Source organism: Pongo abelii, chromosome 10, assembly GCF_028885655.2.
Source record: "Pongo abelii isolate AG06213 chromosome 10, NHGRI_mPonAbe1-v2.0_pri, whole genome shotgun sequence".
NCBI lineage: Eukaryota > Metazoa > Chordata > Mammalia > Primates > Hominidae > Pongo > Pongo abelii.
Window position 1 is genome coordinate 124,906,505 of NC_071995.2, and position 6,000 is coordinate 124,912,504.

Sequence of the window (6,000 nt, forward strand, 5' to 3'; positions counted from 1 at the left end):
CTAATGCTCATCTGAGCCTTCAGCCAATCATAATCTTTTTGTTGATGGGGGGTCTTGCCTAAATGTTGATGGTGGTTGACTGATCAGGGTGGTGGCTGTTGCAATTTTGTGGAATAAGACCACAGTGAAGTTTGCCACATAGACCAACTCTTCTTTACACAAAAAATTTCTCTGTAGCATGCATTGGTGTTTGATAACATTTTACCCACAGTAGGACTTATTTCAGAATTGGAGTCAATCCTGTAAAACCCTGCAGCTACTTTATCAATTCACTTTATATAATATTATAAATTATTTGTTGTCACTTCAACAATATTCATAGCATCTTCCCCAGGAGTAGATTCCATCTCAGAAACCATTTTCTTTGTTCGCCTGTAAGAAGCAATTTTTCTCATCTGTTACAGTTTTAACACGAAATTTAAGCAATTCAGTCATATCTTCAGGCTCCACTCCTAATTCTAGTCCTCTTGCTATCTCTACCACATCTGCAGTTACTTCCTTTACTGAAGTATTGAATCCCTCAAAGTCATGCATGAGGGTTGGAATCATATTCTTCCAAATTCTTGTTAGTGTTGATATTTGGACCTCCTCCTATGAATCATAGATGTTCTTAATGACATCTTGAAAGGTGCATGCTTTCCAGAGGCTTTCAATTTACTTTACCCAGATCCACCAAAAGAATCACCATCTAAGCCACCTATATCCTTACAAAATGTATTTCTTAAATAATAAAACTTTAAAACCAAAATTACTCTTTGATCCATGGGCTGCGGAATGGATGTTGTATTAGCAGGCATGAAAACTACATTAATTTCCTTGTACATCTCCATCAGAGCTCTTGGGTGACCAGGTGCATTGCCAATGAGCAGTAATATGAAAGGAATCTTTTTGTTCCTGAGCAGTAGGTCTCAACAATAGGCTTAAAACACTCAGCAAGCATGCTGTAAATACATGTCCTGTCACCTAGCCTTTGTTGTTTCATTTATAGAATACAGGCAGAGTCGATTGAACATAATTCTTAAGGGCCCTAGGATTTTCAGAATGGAATATTGGCTTCAACATAAAGTCACCAGCTGCATTAGCTCCCAACAAGAGCATCAGCCTTTACTTTGAAGCTTCAAAGCCAGGCATTGACTCCTCTCTAGCTATGAAGGTCCTAGAAGACATCTTCTTACAATAGCAGGCTGTTTTGTCTACATTGAAAATCTGTTGTTTAATGTAGCCTTCATCAATGGTCTTAGCTAGATCTTCTGGATAACTTGCTTCAGCTTCTCCATCAGCACTTGCTGCTTCACCTTGCACCTTTAAGTTCTGGAGATGGCTTCTTTCCTTAAACCTCATGAATTAACCTCTGCTAGCTTCCAACTTTTCTTTTGTAACTTCCTCATTTCTCTCAGCCTTCATAGAATTAAGAGAGTCAGAGCCTTGCCCTGTGTTAGGCTTCAGTTTAAGGGAATGTTGTAGCTGGTTTGTTCTTCTATCCAGACCACTAAAACTTTTCCCATATCACCAAGGAGGCTGTTTTGCTTTCTTATCATTCATGTGTTCACTGGAGTAGCACTTTTAATGTCCTTCAAACACATTTTGTTTGGTTTTACAACTTGGGTAAGTGTTTGGCATAAGAGGCCTAGATTTAAGCCTATCTTGGCTTTCAACCTGCTTTCCTCACTAAGCTTAATCTTTTCTAGCTTCTGATTAAAAGTGAGAGACATCCAACTCTTCTTTCACTTGAACGCAGGCAGGCTGTTGTTGGGTTATTAACTGGCCTAATTTCAGGATTGGTTTTTCTCAGGGAATAGAGAGATCTGAGGAGAGGAGGAGAGACAGGGACATGTCTGCTTGGTGAGGCAGTCAGAACATATACATTTATCAATTAAATTGATCATCTTGTATGGGTGCCATTTGTGGCATCCCAAAACGATTTCAATAGTAACATCACTGATCCCAGCTCACCATAATGGATATAATAATAATGAAAACGTTTGAAATATTGTGAGAGTTACCAAAAGGTGACACAGAGTTTGAAGTGAGCACACACTGTTGGGAAAAATGACACTTGTAGAACTGCTTGAAGCAGGATTACCACAACCTTCAATTTGTAAAAAATGCATATTTGGGAATATGCACAATATCCCATCTCACAACATCTCATAATAAAGTGAGATGCACTAACATGTGGTGTACCTGGATTATTTTCCTATTGCTGTTGTAAGAAATTTCTGCAAACTTAGTGGCTTAAAACTTAACTTTATAACTTACAATTCTGAAAGGCAGAAGTGTTGCACAGAGCTCATTGGCCTAAAGCTCAGGTGTCCACTGGACTGTGTTTCTTTCTGGACATTATAGGGGATAATCCATTTTCTTGGGGTTTCCAGCTTGTAGTGAGAGAGGCAGGAGGCAGCCAAATGCCTAGGCAGATAGGGGCAGGTCCTTGGTGAAACCCCATCTCCAAGCCAAAGACAGTGTAAGGCCTAAAAACCAAGCCACAAGTTAAATCCTCAGACCAGATTGAGAACTCATCTTCTTATTTGGTGAACTTTCCTCGGATTGATCCCCACCCTTTACCTATTTTACATATACCTACCCTTTCCTAATTGGTTTTCTACACTGTTCTGCCCACTTTTGAATGGTGTCTTTGGTTTAACCTTTTTTGCACACTCACAAACAAATCAGCACAAACTCTCCATTCTGAGTCCTTAAAAGGCCCCAGATGCAGCCACATGGGGCACTTTCCTGCCTTTGGGTGGGAGAACCACCCCTCTTATTCCATCTCCACTGAAAATTTTCCTTTTGCTTAATAAATTCTACTCCACTTACTCTCTGGTGTCCATGAGCCTAAATTTTCCTGGTCGTGAGACAAGAACTTGGACCTAGCTGAGCTAAGGAGAGAAAGGCTGCTACACTGGCAGCTGCCTGTGTTCCTTGGCTGCTGGCCCCTTCCATCTACAAAGCCAGCAACTCCTAGCTGAGTTCGTCTCATGCTGCCATCTCTCTGTTCTCTCTCTTCTGCCTCCCTTTCCACTTGTAAGGTCCCTTGTGATTACATCGGGACTGCCTGAATAATCATTTTGTTTTTGCTTTGAGATGGAGTCTCGCTCTGTCACCCAGGCTGGAGTGCAGTGGCAAGATCTTGGCTCACTGCAGCTCCACCTCCCAGGCTCAAGTGATTCTCCTGCATCAGCCTCCTGAGTAGATGGGATCACAGGCGCCTGCCACCACGTCCAGCTAATTGTTTTGTACTTTTAGTAGAGACGGGGTTTTACCATGTTGGCCAGCCTGGTTTTGAACTCCTGACCTCAAGTGATCCACCCACCTTGGCCTCTGAAAATGCTGGATTACAGATGTGAGCCACAGCACCTGGTCTTAATTAGAATAATCCTAGGATAATCTCCCCATCCCATGGTCAGATGGTTAGAAACCTTAATTCCATCTGCAACCTTAATCCCATTTTGCCACTGAAAGTAATATAATCACAGGTTCCAGAGATTAGGACATGAAGACTTTTGGGGGACCCTTGTCATTTCAATTATAGATCTCTAGGCTTTGGGGTACATGGGGTAAGGAGGGAAAGAGAAAAAAAATCACTTCACCAGGATCATTCTTCCAGAAGATTGTCATGTAGAATAAGATTGCTCTCTTCAGGGCAAACACAGAACCAAATTACTTTGTTTAAAACTGTTAGTGGCACATGAAATGTGGAGCTATTTTTAAGGTGAGAAACCCCAACTAAACTAGAATTAGTTCATTTATTTCCCAAAAGACTAGCATTGGGGACATAATTCACTGCTAGTAACTTGCTATGCGAAAATGAAACTAACATTACAAATAAATCAGGGGCAGTGATTTGCATTACAAAGCGCTTCACTTTAGGATTTAAATGAGTTCAACTGATTTAATTAAATATAAGTCAGCCCCTGTCAGTTGTTCCTTTGGTCCCATGTTTACTAGGCCCCAGCTCTGTGCTGGGTCCTGAGGACATAAGAGTGTGTGAAACCTGACTTGGCCTCTGCCCCAGTATAATGAAGGAAAAATAAGCAAACGATCTCAGAGCCAGACATAAAACTTATCTTTTTATTAGTGACAAGAGCTTCTAGGGAGCAGCACATGGTCCCTAATAGCAGAAGAGGGAAGATTGCATCCCTTTGGGATGTCAAGGAGGCTTCTGTGGGAATGTGTCTACTAATGATAGTGACAGGAGGCAGCAAAATGCCGAGACAGACAGGGATGGATCTCGGTTGAAACCACACCTTAAAGCCAAAAACAGAATGAAGGCCAAAAGCCCAGACTGCTGATCCCAAATGAAACCCATGACCCAGAGTGAGAACTTCTGTTCCTGTTTGCCTGCCCTTTCCCGATTGGTTCTTTCTGAATAATGCCTTTTAACTAATCGAATGTTGCCTTTTCCAATACTACCTAGGGCCGTAAAAAGCCCCAGACCCAGCTACACGGGGAGGTGAGAATCACCCAACTGCTGGGGTCAGGGACCATCCCCAACATGCCTTCTCCATTGAAAGCTGTTCTGTCACTCAATAAAATTCTTCTCTGCCCTCCTCCCTTCAATGTCCCACATATACCTCATTATTCTTGGGTGTGGGACAAGAGCTTGGGAACCACTGAATGCAGGCACAAGCTATAACACAGGTGAGCAGGGGCATGCCAGCATGGCTGAGTGGGGCCTGGTGAGGCATCGCCAGCTGGAGGTCCCCAGCTTTCAAAAGGACTGAGGAGAAATATCTTACATTACTGAGATGTCAAGAGAAGAACAAATAGATGTTTAGGAGGTGAAGAGGGGAGAGGAGAGCATCCATAAAAGGAGTGCAGCATGAGCAAAAGGCCTGGGGCATAGAGTCCGTGTGAATACCAGGAACCCAAAGAAGGTCCCTGCAGATGGAAACACAAAGGGAGCTGGGGCAGGGAGGAGCTGAGGCTGGAGAGGGGCAGGCATCAGACCACACTGGGCATCATGGACTCCACTGGGTTGCACTGTCTTCATTAAAAGAGCAAAAGAAAGACCCTAAAGCTGCTGAAGTGTCTACATGACATGATCTTATTTGTGGTGAAATCACTTCAGCTAGAGTCTATAAAGCAGTTTAGAGTGTGATTCAATGCCCAACAGAGTGCAGGCGAAAGTCAGTCATGGGACAGAAGAATTGAGAACAGCAGTCACCAGCAGGAGGTCATTTGTGGTAAGGTAGTCGTGGTTATAATAGTAGAAACTGCCAACCTGTGTCATGAGGTTCTGTTCTTCCAAGCTGTGCCCTGTGCACTTCATACAAATTATCCCATGAATCCCTCGCAGTAACTCTACAAAGTATATATTAATATTATCCCCATTTTCCAGATGAGGAAACGGATGCAGAGAGAAGCAGCTGGGCTTGCCAGCTGCCACACAGATGTACGAGCATCAGGACCAGGTTTTACACCAGGCAGGCTGACCCCAGAATGCTTGCTGTCAACATGGGGAGTAACTGCCCAGTGGCTGTGGGCATCCCCAAATGATGTTTGCTTATTGGTTTGTTTTTGAAGGAAGGCATTGTAAATAATGTTACTGAAAAATAAATGGGCTCTGATTAGATATGTAAGTGTGTTAGTCTGTTCTCATGCTGCTAATAGAGACATATCTGAGGCTGAATAATTTATAAAGAAAAAGATGTTTGAGTCCATTAAAGGCATGTCTTATATGGTGGCAGGCAAGAGAGCTTGTGCAGGGGAACTCCCATTTATAAAACCATCAGATCTCATGAGACTTATTCACTCCCATGAGAACAGTATGGGGGAAACTGCCTCCATGATTCAATTATTTCCACCTGGCCCCACTCTTGACAAGTGGGGATTATTACAATTCAAGGTGAGATTTGGGTGGGGACACAGCCAAACCACATCAGTAAGTATGAATGTTATGCACGTGTACAACTTTAGAATAAGGCGTTGGGTATGAAAATGTCTGCGAGCTTCAGGTAAAGGAAGGGACAGTGGCCGGATGTCAAAGGCAAAAGGAGA

The 6,000-nt window shown here is 42.8% G+C and overlaps 1 long non-coding RNA gene across 3 annotated transcripts in view; it reads left to right on the forward strand.

Moving 5' to 3' along the window:
* Positions 1 to 5,575, forward strand: part of LOC129049263 (uncharacterized) — a 35,591-nt gene extending 30,016 nt beyond the window's left edge. For all 3 annotated transcript variants that reach the window (XR_008512209.1, XR_008512211.1, XR_008512210.1), the window contains one exon: positions 5,342 to 5,575. This is a non-coding gene — a long non-coding RNA (uncharacterized LOC129049263). The remainder of the gene's footprint in view (positions 1 to 5,341) is intronic.
* The last annotated feature ends 425 nt before the right edge of the window (positions 5,576 to 6,000 follow it).